This window comes from Pelodiscus sinensis, chromosome 11 (assembly GCF_049634645.1).
Source record: "Pelodiscus sinensis isolate JC-2024 chromosome 11, ASM4963464v1, whole genome shotgun sequence".
NCBI classification, from domain to species: domain Eukaryota; kingdom Metazoa; phylum Chordata; order Testudines; family Trionychidae; genus Pelodiscus; species Pelodiscus sinensis.
Genome location: NC_134721.1, coordinates 20,507,107 through 20,524,025, shown reverse-complemented (window position 1 = coordinate 20,524,025; position 16,919 = coordinate 20,507,107). Strand labels below are relative to the sequence as shown.

The 16,919-nt window shown below is 41.9% G+C and overlaps 1 long non-coding RNA gene across 1 annotated transcript in view; it reads right to left on the bottom strand.

Moving 5' to 3' along the window:
• Positions 1 to 646: 646 nt before the first annotated feature.
• The window catches only part of LOC112547416 (uncharacterized), a 45,021-nt gene continuing 28,748 nt past the window's right edge, over positions 647 to 16,919 (bottom strand). The window contains exon 3 of the long non-coding RNA XR_012906598.1: positions 647 to 1,043. This is a non-coding gene — a long non-coding RNA (uncharacterized LOC112547416). The remainder of the gene's footprint in view (positions 1,044 to 16,919) is intronic.

Below are 16,919 nucleotides of genomic sequence, written 5' to 3'. Positions count from 1 at the left end.
GAGACAATGAATGTAAAATGATTAAGGAGCGCAGGCTACGGGCCTTCAGATCTCTTCAAGACTGACTGTAGGATGACTTGCTCTTGAAAATTGGGCAGCTCTTTCATGGCAGCTTTTAAAATTAAATTAAAGAGGCATTTGTTTGTTGCTGCTTTCAGTGGCTGTCAACTGCTATTAATTTGTACCAAATATTCAAAATAGTGTCCTAAGCCCTGGCTAAAGGATGTAGTTTAAATGGGTTTTGTTGTTGCAGTTGCTATATGCACTTATGTCTGGTTATCCACCTGGATCCAATAAGAAAGAGAAATGGGGCTAATGAGAGAATCAGACAAGCAGACCAGCTGCTCTTGTGCCTGAATATGTACATAGGAGTAATTAAGCTAAGTTTGGTTTAAAAGAAGTGCAAGCAGCAGGTCATGCTTATAACGGGGCCTGAGGATAGGGTCCAATTCTGGAGGCACAGGTTTCAGGTACCAATGATATCAGATGCTGGGACTGATATATTAATCACCAATAACATTTATTACACATGTAACCCCTTTTTATGGTTAGTGATTTGTCCATTAAATTATCCTAAGTAGTCACTGGTCTATTTGGCCCAATTCTTTTTGCTTTGCTTATTCATCACTCGTGGTCCATACTGTGAGGTTCACCACCCTAAAATGAATGTTAATTGCTATTAATATTGTTCATTTGTATTGCAAAGGTGCCTGCGGGCTCCAATCAAGGGTCAGAACCCAGTTGTTCTAGGGTGCTGTATGCAAGAGTAAAACAAAGGTAGACCTTGCCTGTTAGAGTTTGCAATCTAGGATTATAACAAGATGAAAAAGGTGGATGAAACAGACAGGGCAAGCGCGGTGGCAAAATAATAGTAAACTGTTTAAAGTTTTGCATAAATGTGTCATTTCAGAGGGCTCACTAGTCCCACGTCACAATCTGCTTCATCAGTGACAGATGGAACTGCATCCTAGGTGTTGAACAGAGGCAGGTTTTAAGGAGGTGTCCAAACTTCGACTGAGAATTCTTCCTATCCATAAGGGAAGCTGTGGGAGAAAATACAAAGTGAACAAGTAGGCCTCATCAGTAAAGTGAAGGCAGCTTTCTGCTCTGATTGTATGTCTGACACATTTAATGCAGGTTCACAGTGAACAGAGTTGCACACTTTTCAGGACGAGTTTTCAGACAATAATCATTTGTATTAAAATATGTGAAACTATCAAGATTTGTCAACACTTTAAAATAAATTCTAATCTACCTATCTATAGATCTGGCTTCTATTAACTTATTATTTGATCGTGTGTCTACTCTAGAATAGCAAATAATATAGCCATGCAAATGGCAGAATCACACATTCAGGTTTTATTGTCAAAATATTTGAATACCAGTATGTTTCTTACTATTTGATCAACTTTAAATAATAGGCATCTAACTATAGGCTCTCTGAGTACTACAAATAATTGTTAAGCCTCTGAATACTTTTTAATTTATGCCCATAATTAATGGTACCTGCACAAATGATTGTTGTTTTAAAAATCAACCTTCCACTATGGTAAGATGGAGGAGTCATTAATTGTCTGGGATAGCACTAATCTTAGATAAGCAACAATACAATGTTATTAGCGTTATGTTGGCACATGTATATACAAAATGTGTCTGTAAGAAGGCTTTTAGCAAGAGAGGGTCAGTGGGTCTTTCTATTAAAACAGTACCTTCTCTGAGGGGTTGAGTTAATTATCTGGCTAATGCGATCAGAGTTTTCACATGTACATTTAATTTAGAACGGCCCTCAAGCTCTCCATTCCCTATAATTTGGATAGTGGTCACCACACAACAAAGAGACGTGAGGGGCCTTCTAAAAACCCAACCCTTTGTGCAGGTAAGGCACAATTTCTTCCTGAATTGCTATGTGAGAGACCTTTACCTCATTTACATCTTCATCATAATTTCCCGAGGCTACATAATAACAATAGGTTTTTTCTATTGATGGCTCTTATGTGGGGCATGAACAAAATTAACAGAAAAGGAAGGGGACACTCAGCTGTTATTTGAAAATAGAGATTATAATGAAGCCTCTTTTCATCAGTCAAATATTTACATTACATTCAACAGCCTGACCCTCTGAGAAGGGGAAGGTGGGCATGTGACCGTCAAGTCCGGCCGAGGAGACCCTAAGTCCAGGAATGTATTTATTGTTGGGTTTTTAGAAACGTGCAGTAACGATGGCGGTGAGATATGTATGGGCTCCTTGGGACTTCACAGCAGTCCCTGCGATGCACACTTTGAAGCTGTCTTTTAAAAAGCTCGGTTACAAAACTAAATGCATTGACAGGCAAGGGTTGAGCTCTGGCTTTTCCTTTTGGATGCCTGTGGGAAGGCAAAGGAGGGAAAAAAACTGTTGCAGCTGCGTAGAGATTGTTCAAGGTATTCTGCATACATCCATCTTCAATCCCTGCTTCGGTTGGAAGGGCCCTGGGACATTGGCTTCTCTCATGGTCATAGTGCCCACAACTGACGGGTGCTAACCTTGAATACAAAAGCTTCAGAGGATAGTTGAGTTAGTCTGTAACTAGAAAAACTTAAAAAACAACGAATAGCCTAGCAGAACCTTAAAGACTCATAAAACATGTAGATGGTCTTCTGAAGAAGTGGGCTGTGCCCATGAAAGCTCATGATTCCATCTACATGTGTTGTGAGTCTTTAAGGTGCTGCTGGACTATTCATTGTTTTTTAAGTTTTTTTGAATACAAAGACAGAGTTGAGCCTCATAAGAGAGGTTTAGCGATGCAAACTCGTGCAGCTGTGTAAAGCAGTAAGCTGGTGGCAATAGTCAGTTGATTAGTACAGGGGCTGAGAATCAGGAGCTGTAGGTTCTATTCCCTGCTCTCCAGTGACTGAATTCTGTGACTTTGAACAGCGTGTTAAGGAGGCAAACCAACCACCACATCAGTGGGAGCCTTCTCACCAACTTAAAAGAAAAATAGAGCAGGCCTGTAAGTTCTGAGTTTTGTGATCTCTCTAAGGCTGTATCTAGATTGGCATGATTTTCCGGAAATGCTTTTAACGGAAAAGTTTTCCGTAAAAAGCATTTTTGGAACAGAGTGTCTAGATTGGCAAGGATGCTTTTCCGCAAAAGTACTTTTTGCGGAAAAGTGTCCATGCCAATCTAGACACACTTTTTGCAAAAAAGCCCCGATCGCCATTTTCGCGATCAGGGCTTTTTTGCGGAAAACAAATCTCAGCTGTCTACACTGGCCCTTTTGTGCAAAAGCTTTGCACAAAAGGGACTTTTGCATGAACAGGAGCAGAATAGTATTTCTGCAAGAAGCACTGATTTCTTACAGTAGGAAGTCAGTGCTTTTGCGGAAATTCAAGCGGCCAGTGTAGACAGCTGGCAAGTTTTTCCGGAAAAGCGGCTGATTTTCCAGAAAAACTGGCCAGTCTAGACACAGCCTAACTGTAAAAGAAGAATAATTAGACCTATCTGATGGAGTTGTGATTAGATCTATGTCTGTAAAGTGTTTTGAAATCTTCAGATGGAATCTAGAGAAGTATAAAGCATTATTTATTGTATTCAAGGTAGAGCGTGAATGTATATCAGAAGCACAGGCTATATCTATACTGCAGAGCTTTTCCAGAATTCCGAAGGTATCCTGGAAAAGCTCTGCTGCGTCCAAAGAACGCTTCCGCTTTTTCAGGACAGTTTCCAAAAAAGCAGACACGTTTTTTCAGCATGTTCAGGGATGTTCTGAAAGAGGAGGTTTTTCCGACATTTGGCCCCATGTAGATGGGTCAAATTTAAGAAAAGCCTCTTCTGAAGAAAAAAAAAAGTGGAAATAGATATGCAAATTGCAGTTCACAATTTGCATATCTTTTTCTGAAAAATCCTGCAGTGTAGACATAACCACACAGGGGTTAGGTTTCAAGTTTGATTTAAGAAGAGCACAGAAAACATTTATAGTTAATTATACTCAAATTCAGCCTACCCTGAATTGTATAACAATCTTGGCCTATGAGGAATCATCTGAATTCCTATGGAATGGTTTCAGAGAGTTATGACCAATCTAACATGATTCTTGTTATAAATACAGCAGAACAGTACAGGTAGATTTCCACTGGCACTGTACCGATCTAAAGTCCTATAAGTGAGTCACAATTACAGTAACTTTAATTTGCAAAGCACCTGTTGACAGGTCAACTAAGATATTACAAAGGTAGACTCTGTTACCCATACACCTCATGAGTATTGCCTTACTCCAGAAGTAGTCTAGTTAGGACTGTGTATGGACCCTCAGGGCCTAGAAAGAATGATGGATAATGAACATTATAATGGGGAATCTGCCCAAATCCACAGGTTTTAATCACCCTATTGCATGTCGTCTGTGTTTAAACCAACTATTTCTTGGCCCGCAAGAATAAAATGTTGCATGCTTTCTTTTGTGTTGGTAGTGCCCATTATAACCCGACCCAGTCTCTCACTAGGCATCAGGCTTAGCATGCTCATTCATGGTACAGTGCAAACTAAAAGCAAGTACCTGGGAATTCTAGAAATACAGCCTAGAAAGGCCACCAGGCAGTGTGTTGAGCTTAAAATTTCGGTACCTATTGCTGAAAAATGAAACATGACACTTTTGCCTTTTGAGAGAAAATGCCTCATCAGAAACAGGAAATTGATAGATGGTTTTTTAAACCCATCTGGAAGCTCTCACCAATAATCTGTGATTATTTCTGAGCCTTTCCTTGTTTAAGTTGAATATGTGGAGCACAAATCTTATTGTGTGGGGAAATTATGGAAATGCTGCGGATTACCTAATAAACAGGTGACGTTAGTACTTCATTAACACCACTACATAGACAAAGTATCTCTCTCCTTTGAATAAAAAATTCTCTCTGAGACAAAGCCAGAGTAAATTCTACTGCCCTTACAGGATTGCTCACGCTTCTTTTATTGAAAAGCAATAACTCCATCTTCATTAGAATCACATTCAGTTTGGTATAGGGAGCCAGCTGCTGAGCTTCTGTATCAGCAAAGATTTGCATAGATGGGCAGGAAGGTCTTTCGGGGAGCTGCCCAAGGAAATCTGGATTTTCTATTTGCTGCTTCTTTCAATTAATAGAAAAAAAATGTGTATGGTTTAAGACACAAGCTGGGAAAATTTCTGTGGAAGGTTCTAAAGTTAAAGGCAAAATAGTCTACCCACTAGATATCTTTTCTTCTAAGCTCTTGGTGTGACATAAGAGCCATATTGGCTCCCAAGTATGTAATTTAATGTAGATGCCCATTAACCCTAGTGTCCATGGCTACCCTGAAAAGTGAACTGTAATTGGAAATTTTTACTGCCATATAAGCTAGGAAGGAGTATCATACAATCATAGAATACTAGGACTGAAAGGGACCTCGAGAGGTCATCGAGTCCAGTCCCTTGACCTCATGGCAGGACCCAGTACTATCTAGACCATCCCTGATAGACATTTATCTAACCTACTCTTAAATATCTCCAGAGATGGAGATTCCACAACCTCCCTAGGCAATTTATTCCAGTGTTTAACCACCCTGACAGTTAGGAACTTTTACCTAATGTCCAACCTAAACCTCTCTTGCTGCAGTTTGAGCCCATTGCTTCTTGTTCTACCATCAGAGGCCAGGAAGAACAATTTTTCTCCATCCTCCTTGTGTCCCGCTTTTAGATATCTCAAAACCACTATCATGTCCCCTCTCAGTCGTCTCTTTTCCAAACTAAACAAGCCCAATTCTTTCAGTCTTCCTTCATAGATCAGTATACTTCCACTTTCCTTCTTAATGAGTGGAAAACAGAGAGTATGTCCATTGTACAACAGGTTCCTAAAGCTGAAGAAGTTTGGTTGAAATGTGGATGACTCATTAGACCAAAAGCCCAGAAGGAGGATCCTGGGCTTTGCTAGGGGCCATTGCTGAAGGCAGGGGCATTTATTGGGGGTGGGCAGTGAGGTGGCTAGGTTGCAACCAATGAACAGTGCAGTATAACAGAGAGTTTACAACACACACACTCCTCCAAAAGATGTTTTAAGTGACTTAATCACAAAGGAGAAGTAAAGAATGGTTGCAGCTCTTCAGCAGTGCTAGAAATTTCAGCTGAACCTGGGTACCAAAAACCCAATCCTCTCATTTTCCCTTTCTAAATTTCTTCTCGTTACTCCAAGTTTCATATATTGTTCAGGGTAAAGAAGGTTCTCTCAATCCTTGGTATTTACACTCTTCTAAATTTGAAGACTGTTCTTAGGTTTTGTTCAGCACACACACAAAATAGTTCAATATCTTTCTAGTAAACTGAACACAGTATTCCAGGTGCTGTCTCAGGTGACTATTTCTTCCCTGCTTAGTGCTGCAGTGCCCCTTTCTGTGTGGCTTTAAAATGAGATGGCTTATTGGCTGCCTTGTTGCACAGCAAATACACAGGCTTCAAGTTTTGGATTTTCCCTGGTCTCGTTATGTTTAGCTGGTCTAACGGGGCATTGTATTGTGACCATCCAGAATTTTTCTGGTGGGTTTTTTTTTGTTTTGTTTTTTCCTCAGAGGGTCAAAAGCTGGCAGAATGAACTCCAGCAGAGGGACCTGACAGGATTGTACCTGGGTGAAATGAGGGAGGCAGTGTGGCCTAGTAAACAATAACCTCAGGATAGACACCTGGGTTCTAGTCCCAGCATTGACAGTGGTCTACTTGTGTGTCCTTAGACAGATCACTGCCCAGCTCTGTGCTGGTTTCCCCAACTATAAGATGGGGACAGTAATACTGACTTCCTTCGTAAAGCACATTGTGATCTCCTGATGAAAAGCACCATAAAATTAAATATTCTTATTAAATGAGAATGGTTTGAGTCCCTTGTGCTCTAGCCAGTCTAAATCACCCACACACACCACCTAAGAGCTTTCAAGTACTACGTGTGGTCAAGAGCACCTTGGCTTTATATTTCTCTATAAGACTGATGCTGAAAGTGACATCAAAATTAAACCTAAATAGCCCTGATGTTTTGCGCACCAAGTCAAATGAGCTGTTTATTTCTTAAAAATGTCATCTGGCAACATTGCACGAGAGATTAAGTAACTAGATTATCTCCAAAGATACACAGGTGATATAATTGTTCATTCAAGGTTATGCTTATTGAAAAAGATAGTTGTGTTGTATGATTTCCCATCCACAAAGTGAGTCAAGCTTCTGTCACAAAATACAGAAAGAGCCAACCAGCAAGCTTAGAATTTGTTGCAGTCCAATAACATGTAAAATACAGCGCAAGCCTGAGAGAAGCTCTGATTTTTATTGGTGGGAAAAGATGTTTACAGATGTGAAAGGGTTGTTTTTAATGCATTATTTTGCCACCCACTTGAAAAACAGGCCTCCCTTTTTACACTATAAGAAGAGCTTTCTTGGGGTTTATTGTAAAATAGCAAATTACAGAGCATAAAGGCTTTAATTTGTATGGGATATTATACTGACAACCACTGCCGCAATGTTTTCCCTTCTGAGAGTAGTGGCTTGACAATGCTGCAGGCTGATAGTTTTGGGGGTTTGGCAACCATACAGGAGAATAAACTGCAGTGTGTGCAAAAGTTGAACATCCTTAATTATACCATTGTATGGATATATTGAAGTTAGAGGGCAAATTCATGCAACCCAATTGACTTCCTCAGGGGAGTTCATGATTTTAGCCCAACATCTCCTTAATAAATGGTCCTTTGGAAAGCCCATTAAACGCACAAGGAGATTGCGAGGAGAATTTCACACAGGAAATGTATGAAACTCATTAAAGTAAAGGGAATGTGAATTTTGCAGTCACCACATCCGGAGCCTTTAGAAGTGTCAGGCTGTTCTGTAGTCTCATGGTGGATACAGGAGATTTCAACCACAGGTTGAATCTCCCTGGTCTGCCACCCATGGGACCTGAAGCAGGGAATCTGCTGGACCAGGAGAGGTGGTGGTCCCGCTGCTGCCAGCTGTGAGGCTCCGCTCCAGTGGCAGCAGAGGGGTGGCATTGACAGAGCAGGGATGGGAACAGGGTTTTCAGGAAAGATGTGGGATGGCTACAGAGCTCTACAGCTGGGCTTTGGAAGCACAGCTGATGACTGCGAGGCTCCACTGCTGGACTCTGCCACCTCCCTGCCTCATCCCCCAAACACCACTCCCCATTCCCACTCCACTCTCTCCCTCCAAATGAGCTGTTTGTGATACTCCGGATGGAGGAGGAGATGCTGAACATAGTGCTCCTGGCTTTTCCCTGAGTGTTCCAGCCCCTGAGCACCTCCAGATGCCAGACCACAGATGTTGCCAGATGCAGGGAGTTCAGATTATAAAGGTCTTACCTGTATTACAAAGTAAATATTAGGGTGTTTTTACTTCTAGGCCTGGATCCTTGTTACATGTTTCTTTTTGGACCTACTGTGTATAATACTAAGTTATCTGCAGTAATTTATCAATACTATGTGCCAAACTAACTCTAGTGGTACATAGTCAGCCAGGCCCATGAAAAGTAATGGTACTTCCCGATACCCTACTCCTGCTTAGCCTCCCTACCACCATGAAATCTGCCTCACAGCAGTAGATTTTTCCAAAGATCTCCATTCCAATTTAAGCATGGCAATAAGTAGCCAGATTTTCAAAATACTGCTCACCTTGGTTGCTTAGCTCTTGAAAATCTGGACAAAGGAATGAAATGGTAGGAAAGGCCTTTTCAAATATCTGCCTCTGTTATACTGAGTCAAATTCTGCCCTTGCATTCATGTAAATTCAGAGTAACTTCATTGGCTTCTATACAACTAATTTATGGAAGCTCAAGTGGAAAAATAAATGTGCATTAAAAAACTAAGCTACAATGTCTTAGTACTATGGAAATGGGACCTGTAAAATGGTGAACTTCCTGTACTATTCCACTTCAGTGGGTACCTAAAACTATGGGGTTGCTAAAGGTATTTGCTTATTTCACTTCCCTGCTACATAAAAATATCTTAATCTCCTTGCTACCCTCCATGCTTCAAATGTATGAAGATAAACCAATGACTCATGAAGTGACTGCCTACTCTTTTTTAAATGTTATCTTTGCTGTGAAATGAAAAAAGAAATCCAAGGAAGTTGGTTTCTTTTAATAAAAGAATCTTTCTCTGTAATGCTACTGAGAAAAATACCAAAAGGTTTTGGAACGCCACTGGGCTTCTGAAATAAATCTGTTTACAAAGACAACTCATTTAGACCCGTACAATATACCAAAGTGGATTTTGGGTGGTAATAAGTCCCATCTCATTCAGATTGACTCCAGTAACATTTAGGAACCCCATAGGACACCAAATCCTTCCCTGTGGTAAGTCCATTGATTTCAGATTCAAGAATGAGTCTCAACCATCCCATGTTGTTGTTGGTGAAATGGCCCTTGTGAGCCACCCACCCATGCAGCACCATGGAGAACTACCCCTTGCAGAGCATGTACTCCTTTACAATGTGCCAAGATGTGGATGTGTATTCCATCTGTCACCCCACTGCAGCATTTCCCAGAGTCACCACCCTCCATAGCAGAAGGATATTGATTGCCCCACTCCAGATAGGTTCCCTACTCACTGGAAGCTGTCTGACAGTGGAGAAGTGAGTGACAATTGCCCTGTGGAAGCTTGCAACGCCAAAGTGGTGGTATGCTTGTGCTTTATGACTGGGGAAAGTAATTGATAAACTTCCATGAAAGTAGCCTTATGCATGCAAAAGTTTTGCAGCCACTGCTGATTAGCCACATTGTTATGAGGGTATGGGACAAATCCTCTAGCCCCCTCCCTCCCATTAAAGGACCACCAACAAAAGTCTTCAACATCCTTCATGGGGGGATAACTAGGGTTGTTTTTGGAGGTGGAGTTTGGTCTTCAGGGAGGATCTTGAACTTAAGTCATCCATCTGCTGCTTACACTCACCAGTCAGCTTGGATGACAACAACCAGCTGAGGAAAATTCATTGAGACAATGGGCCAGGGAAAGAGGAATAAAAGAGAGATGGTCTCAGCTGTTCAGTGGACAGTGAGTTTCTTTTATCTTCTCAGGACTGGTCTACACTGGACAATTTGATGAACCTAGCTAAGCCGCTCAGGGGAGCGAAAAATGCATACCTCTGAGTGATGTAGATAAATTGACCTATATCCCTGTGCACTAGGCTACTGTGCATGGAAATTTTTTTTCCATCAGCCTAGCTACTGCCCCTTTCAGAGGTAGATTTACCACAGCAACTTGAGAATTTCTAAGTAGAGTGTGGAGAGAGCACCTCAGCCAAGAAACCTTTAAAACAGTGTAACTTGATTGGTCAATATGTGTTTTCTGGAGCTGCAAAGCAGTGTGGGAGTTGTGGGTCTAAATGAAGCTCTCCCCCAAGAAAAGCAAGACACAATGGACATTGTCTTTTGTTTATATGGTTTCCTTAACTATCGGTTTGGCAGATATGGAGGCAAATGGCAGAGAAGGTGACTGCACTTCCAAATCTTTCCCCAAGGTGTTTTACTCTGTGTTTGTAGTTCCCTGAATGGAACATTCTGTATCTCCCTGTATAAGGTCAAAGAGTAGTGATCACCCAAACAATCAGTACATCTTGCACTGAAATTTCCTTTTACAAAAATGTCATGCCATGGGCTACGTGCCTATCCTCTATACCAGGGCTACTCAACTTTGGAAGCCCCGGAGGCCACAATGACACTCACAGCACATGCCGAGGGCTGCAACTTAAGCATGGGTTGCATATACATGCAAATATATATGCAAATAACTTTTTTCACACTGATGGGCATGAATACAATGATTAAGCCTTAAGCCAGGGCGCTGGACCCAAATGTGGCCAGTGTGAGACCAGCCAGCACCTCTCAGGCTCTATCCACAAAGCTAAGCAGCCAGCACTTCCTACAATGCACTGGTGCTCTTGGCACCTCCTCCCTGAGGGCTAGAAACTCCCACACCCTGTACCCGTCTGTTCCAGCCAGCCCATCTGCTTGCATCTTTCAAAGCTCACCCCACCTGGGAGATGCCTCGCTGTTATAGAACATGTTTTCAGTGGAGGCATGTTCAAAGGATCCCACGTGCGAGCCATGTGTTGAGCCCCATGTAAACCCAAACAGCACCGTGAGCTGCAAACAAATGGGTCGTGGGCCACATGCAGCCCACGGACCACGTGTTGAGTATCCCTGCTCTATACTATAGCAAAAGATGACTTGTATAAACATTTGATATGATTAGATGCTGATTTCTGTTGCACTGTAATTAAAATATGCCATGTTTCTCAACTTGAGCTCCACCACCGGGCAGTTTCAAATGAGTCAAACTTGTATGCATACAAACAAATTCTTAAACTTCTTTTTTGAATCTTATATCAGCCAGAAAGTGCATTAGCAAGAAAATAAACATTTTTTGCCAGATCTGTAACAAAAGGCAAGGCACATAATAACAACCATGTAGGATGCATCAGAAACAAAACACACAATCTCCTGATTGAATATCCCAAGATTCAATTATGCCTTTCATTTTAGCTGCCAGAAACACAACCCCTCCAACTACTCTCTGCAAACCCACCATACCACCACCATAGAATCATAGAAAATTAGGGTTGGAAGAGACTTCAGGAGATTATGTAGCCCAGCACCCTGCTCAAAGTTGTACCAACCCCAACTAAATCATTCCAGCCAGAGTTTTGTCAGGCCTGGCCTTAAAAACCTTTAAGGGTGAAGATTCCACCAGCTCCTTGGGATAACTCATTCCATTCTAGCTTTGAATTCAGTGGCTGGCTGCAAAGACTGTATTGGCTAGTCATTTAGCAATGAGAAACTTAACTGAATAAATACAGTATTCCTATTCAACTTTCAATTTTCCAATAGAGACCATGAAGCTGTTTTCTGTTAGGGGAGGAAAGAAGGGAGCCCAACAAAGGCTGCATTGCTTTGTGGAATCATTACATATAATTCAACTTTTTAAATTAGAGTCACAGTATAATAGAAATCTAGAGGAAGAGACTTTAGCACTGATGAAGAAGTATCTGAGACAACTCCAGGGAATCTCTTCTGTATATTATCATGAGCTTTCATGGGGCAAAACCCACTTCCCCAGATGAGCAGAGAGGAGAAAAATGGAGAGAACCTCCAAATATTTAAAAGAAAGAGAGAAAGGAAGGGGGGGAAAAGTATCTATGAGGTGTAGTGCCAGTGTTAATGAGGCTAGCTGGGTGAGCTGGAAGTGTTCCATACTTAGCTGTTGATGTCATGTGAGTGTTGAATATAACGGTCCATCCAATTCATGTCTTTGTTCAAGCCCCGAGAGAATGTCAAATTTGCATATGAAGGCCAGTTCCACAGTTTCTCTCTGTAGTTGGTTTTTCAAATTTCTTTGTAGAAGGATGGCTACTTTTAGATAGGGATGTTAGGGTATGTCTACACTACCCCGCTAGTTCGAACTAGCGGGGTAATGTAGGCATACCGCACTTGCAAACGAAGCCCGGGATTTGAATTTCCCGGGCTTCATTTGCATAAGCCAGGTGCCGCCATTTTTAAATCCCGGCTGGTTCGAACCCCGTGCCACGCGGCTACACGCGGCACGAACTAGGTAGTTCGAACTAGGCTTCCTAGTTCGAACTACCGTTACTCCTCATTCCACGAGGAGTAATGGGTAGTTCGAACTAGGAAGCCTAGTCCGAACTACCTAGTTCGTGCCGCATATAGCCGCGCGGCACGGGGTTCGAACCAGCTGGGATTTAAAAATGGTGGCACCCGGCTTATGCAAATGAAGCCCAGGAAATTCAAATCCCGTGCTTCGTTTGCAAGTGCGGTATGCCTACATTACCCCGCTAGTTCGAACTAGCGGGGTAGTGTAGACATACCCTCTGATATCATGTCATTGAATAGTTGTGTAACCTCATAAAATATTATTAGTTACACAACTATTCTATAGTCTTTGGGGGCGGGGCTGGCAGTCGGTGTGCTCTGCCCCCACTCCCAGGGAGTCCCCTGCTGCTCCACGCTGCTGCCTCTCCATCAGAGGTTTCTCTGTGGAATGCAGAATAACCTCTGTCCAAAGGGACCTTGAAAACCAGCTTCCCACATGTTTTAGCTCCCACCTGCCCCTCTCACCCTCCACACTGCTGCCTCTCTATTAGAGGTAGAAGCATAGGGGTGAGTGGGGCAGGTGGATCTAGTGCTTGTGGGGAACCTGCTTAAAGACAGCTCTTCACGGGCACTGGCTCCCACTCCCTCCCCCCGCTGCCTCTAAACAGCAGCAAGGGGTGAGAGTGTGCATAGTCAATAGGATTAATCAATAAACCTAGGCTTTTTGGTTAATCATTTACTCTACACTAACATCCCTATTTTTAGATCCATTGAGGTCCCAGGTAGGTTAAAATGTGCTTATGCAGGTTTCTGTGCATTACTATTTTTTATATCTGTTTTGTATCCATTTATCCTTTGTTGTAGAGACTGTCCAGTTGGGCCAATATACATGGCAGAAGGGCATTGCTGGCCCTTGGTGGCATAGATCATGTTAGAAGATGTGCAGTTGTGAGCACCTCTGATGTTGTGGCTTATGTGGTTATGTCCTGTGATGGTGTTGCTTGTACAGATGTGTGGACAGAGTTGACAATGGGGTTTATTGTAGGGGTAGGTTCCTGGGTGACTAGGTCTGAGGTATGATGTGATCTATGCCATCAAGTGCCAGCAATGCCCCTTTGCCATATTGTTTGCAGCTGTTCTAGCTCTGGGAGGAAGGGGGGAGGAGCAAGGACAGAGTGCCAATCAGGCAATTCATGGTGCTCCGAAAATGCTGGAGGGGAGGAGTAGGAAGTGTGGGGCTCTGGTGCCCCAGTGCAGAAGAGGCGCATTGGGGAGGGTGACAGACAGGGGGTCTGCAGGCAGCAGGTGGAACCCCAGTGGGCCACAGGCTGCTGCAACCTATGGAGATGGAAGGCCCACTCACTGTTCTTGGTTGCCTATCGCTGGTGTATGGGCTCAATGCTGAGCCCAGCTATATTCCAGGCAAGGAAAATACGTGGCACAAGGAACACACTTCTTATTACTCTATGAGGATCACCTGCATCATCAGAGTCTTGCACTGTGGGAAAAGTGGCTGCCACCACTCTGGACTGACTCTGCCTAGGAAAGGCAGAAGTCACCATAGGGTGACCATTTCTTTAGCTGCAATTGCCTGGTGTCCATTACAAAGTAATTAGATAGCAATTGAATGAGTGTGCTCATTTACAAGAAGAGGAAAAAACTCATGGAAAGGTTACATTGACAAATTATTCATTGTCGAAAAAAGCATGTTTGTAATTATCAGTCGTAACAAAAACATACAAAACTGGCAAGAGGTCAGGATCTCTTGACAAACCTATTAAGCAGGCATTAAGAAATTAATTATTATGTTCATCCAAACAGACAGAATTAAATTTGAATTGATCTGTGAGCAACTATTAAGGTGCTAAATAATATCCCTGGAAAACTAATGAATGCACAAAACCGAGCACGACACACTTCAATATTTGAAACATGTTTCTCAGATTGTTCTGCACTCACACAACCACAATGCTGCATTTTTAATCAGAGCGTCTGAAATGTGAAATGGTTTTCATTACCTAGAGAAAGGCTTTTGCAATGTTGTGTGCTGCATTATAATGTAAGAAGGTAGTAGAAGCATATTAATGCCCAGTAGGCTCAGCAGCATCAGTGGATTCACAGAATGCTGTTTGAATGCTTAATGGCTGTATACTTTGAGTGTGAGCAAAATAAATACATTTAGCACAGATATAGTAAAAGAGAAAGGATGGTCTTAACTTGGATGTAATAATATGATACTTGAGGACTTATCAGTTCAACGGTTGACAGATGTTGACAAATAAAGCTTTCTCGGAACAAAGGAGGGAGCTAAGAACTGTTACATGTTCTACAGATGAGGGGAAAAAGACATGGGAGAGGTGAACTGACTTGCACAACAGCTCAGCAGCAGAGTCAGAATAAGAACCCAGGAATCCTGACTCCCATTTCTGTGCTCCAACCATTAAGCAATGTGCCATTCCTTCCATCTCTTCTCTTAGGGTGTGTCTACACAGCACCCTAAACTCGAAATAAGATATGCAATCTGTGCTACGCAAATTGTGTATCTTATTTCAAATCCATTTTGAAATTTGAAATTTGGCATAATCTACATGGCACCAAATTTCAAAATAACACGCTATTTCGAGCCATCCCGTAACCCTCATGCAACGAGGTTTACAGGGATGACAAAATAGTGCACCCTTTATTTCAAAAAATATTTCAAAATAACAGGTGGCTTGTGTAGATTCGAGGTAGCTATTTTGGGATACCTATGGTATCCCGAAATAGCTGTGCAGTGTAGACATACCCTCAGATATTGCAAGCTGACAATTAACCAGGCTCACTTGAAGCAAAATTCCTTTTTTTCTTTTTTTTTCTTTTTTTAACTGCTGTTTCTTGTCTTCTCCTTTCTGTGAGCTAAGGAAAATACTGAGGTTTGAACCAGTGACCAGAGCACTTGATCTCTCATTCACATGATGATATTGAGAAATATTTCTAAAGTAGTATTTAATGTCTGAATTTCCTTGAAAACACATTAACATTTCAGTACTCCCAAATCCAGAAAAACACATTACATGCTTTCTCCTTCCTTCCTTTTCTAATATGATGGTGCCTGAAAATCAGTCATACTGTAATAAGACAGTAGCAGAGATTTGATTTCTTGAGGAAGGCTGAGGAAGAATTTTGATAAATGAGAATTGACTAAGATTTAGGTGATTTTTGAAAATTGATGTTTCAGGAGCTAGAAACCGTTCGCCTCTTGCATCCTCCAAGATTTCCCAACAGGGAATCTTCAGGAGCATCTAACAAAACCAGTGCTTCCATTTTAGCGGCTGTTAGCCTGTTCTAGGATGTACTGTACTCATTTATCAGACAGCACACATTTGTATGCATTTCTAATGATGTCAGCACAGCTCCCTGTAAGTCGTAACTGAGGGTGGCAATCTTATGGCAAACATAGCAGATGGTATGACTTACTTCCTACTAGCCTAAGAAGACTTCACATCAGGTCATGTCTCCAAATTATAGGTAAGGCCATGTGCACACAGGCTAGATGAGTGTTTTTCCACCACTTTAAAAAAGTAGTTTTCTGGTGTCCAAATCCTTCCAGCAGTGTTTTCTCCTGTTGTGCCTTCAATGTTTTCCACAAAGGCCAGCATCAGGGCTGAGCCTCCAAAGAGGCTGGAGATAATAATATATCTCTGTCTGAATTATTTGCGTGCTCAACACAACTGACATCTCTGTTACTGGAAATTGCAATGTGTCATCCTAGCATCACATATCATGTCAACTGAAATATCTTCAATTGTACCTAATAGATTCTACATTCTAATCCTGTCTCTTCAGCAAGCTATTGACATTTCTGCTTTCCATGTCCCCCCGCATCTCAGCAGTGTTTTTGCTCAAGACAACAGAGTTTGTCATTTTTGACCGAGTCTCTCTAAAAGAGCTTTTTAAACATTTAGCTACTTTTTGTTCAGACTTAACCAGCTTCCATGATGACGCAGGCAGCCCTGAGATCACTGTGCTAGCTGTTTATATGAGAGGTTGGTGTTCTAGAAGAGATTAGATTGGTTTTTTTTTTAATTGGTCCCATTTATAAACATCAAAAATGCTTTTATTTGGGATTTTATGGAGGAAATCAAGTATTACAGTTCAGGCTTGTGGCTTTACAGCCGTTCTTTAAAATGGGACAGAGGAGGGGTAATTCCTCCAAATCACAATAAATTCACAAGGTGATTGATGGGCCACTGCAGAAGTACTCACAACTGAACTTTGTAATAGCCAATGGTGCACCCAGAAGTATCGTACCCTCTCAAGGACAGTTGTGAGGCATCATTTCCTAAAGTCTCCGGGTGAGGTTT